Raw genomic sequence first — 1633 nt, 5'->3', positions numbered from 1 at the left:
GGCACCCACCACCACGCCTGGCTAGTTTTTGTATTTTTAGTAGAGACAGGGTTTCACCACATTGGGCAGACTGGTCTCGAACTCCAGACGTCGGGTGGTCCACCCGCCTCGGCCTCCCAAACTGCTGGGATTACAGGCATGAGCCACTGTGCCCTGCCAGTCATTTCATTTTTTAAAGTTCACCAAGTGATGTCGAAAACCAGCCACCTTGAGCAACCATTGCCTTAGAACACCACCTGCAGGCACAAGGATGAAGACTGAGTCAGACTCCATTACTGCCTACCAGGAGCTCACATATCACAGGCGAATACAAGGTAGTACATGCTAAATACTAAACGGTGACCCAGGTAATGATGTTCCGGGGTAATGATGTTCTGAAGTTCAGAGATGTTGGGCTATTAGGACTGATTCACTTGCCTGAGTTCTTTGATGAGGGAATTTGAATGTGGCTAAGAGGCATCAATTCTTTATCCAGGGGTTTGCAGGGATTCATTATTTTAGATAAAAAGCAATTGTAATCATCATGAAATCTGCTCTCATTATTTTATAGATGAAGAACTGAAATAACTTTTGATGAGTTTTCACAAAAGGCCATTTTTCAAAACCAGTTACCATAAAGTTAGAGGAAATTGCTTACTATGGATAAGAGGACTTAAAAGGAAGAGACAGGAAACAAAGGGTAGAGATGAGTGCGCCTCTCCCTTAGAGACCTCTGTATGCACACACACACACCTCCAGGTTGGTCTTCAGACTGTCCAGAAACTTCTGTTATGGGAGTTGCCAACTTCATTTTGCTTAATGGAGTACATTTCTTTATTTTTCTATGCTTTGGACTACAAGTTACTTGAACCAAGAAAAGAATCTGATTCAAGTCTAGGTACTAAGGAGTACCTAATCTAGCACATATTCAGCAATTCATAAATTTGTTGTGTGAATGGAGGTGCCAGAGCCCTTGATTTTCTTTCTCCTGCACTCTAAGTGAAGTAGTGTCCTTTGCCCTGAAATAAATGGAATATTTCAACAATGAATAGACAAGGCTAGGTGCAGTGGCTCACACCTGTAATCCCAGCACTTTGGGAGGCCAAAGCAGGAGGATCACTTGAGCCCAGAGTTCAAGACCAGCCTAGATAACATAGTAAGACCCTGTCTTTACAAAAAATAGAAAAATTAGCCAAGCCTGGTGACACATGACTCTAGTCCCAACTACTTGGAGGCTGAGGCAGGAGGATTCATTGAGCCTGGCAGGTGGAGGCCATGATCATGCCACTGCACTCCAGCCTGAGTGACAGGCTAAAAAAAGCAACATTAAAAAATAATTTAAGGCTGGGCACAGTGGCTCACGCCTGTAATCCCAACATTCTGGGAGGTGGGCAGATCACTTGAGGTCAGGAGTTCGACACCAGCCTGGCCAACATGGTGAAATCCCGTCTCTACTAAAAATGCAAAAATTAGCCAGGTGTGGCCGTGGGTGCCTGTCATCCCAGCTCCTCGGGAGGCTGAGGTAGGAGAATCACTTGAACCTGGAAGGCGGAGGTTGCAGTGACCTATGATCATGCCACTGCACTCCAGCCTGGGTGACAGAGTGAGACTCCATCTCAAACAAATAATAATAACAATAATTTTTAAAAAGAAT

This window comes from Mandrillus leucophaeus, unplaced genomic scaffold (assembly GCF_000951045.1).
Source record: "Mandrillus leucophaeus isolate KB7577 unplaced genomic scaffold, Mleu.le_1.0 Scaffold130, whole genome shotgun sequence".
Taxonomy (NCBI): domain Eukaryota; kingdom Metazoa; phylum Chordata; class Mammalia; order Primates; family Cercopithecidae; genus Mandrillus; species Mandrillus leucophaeus.
Note: the sequence above shows the minus strand (reverse complement) of the source record.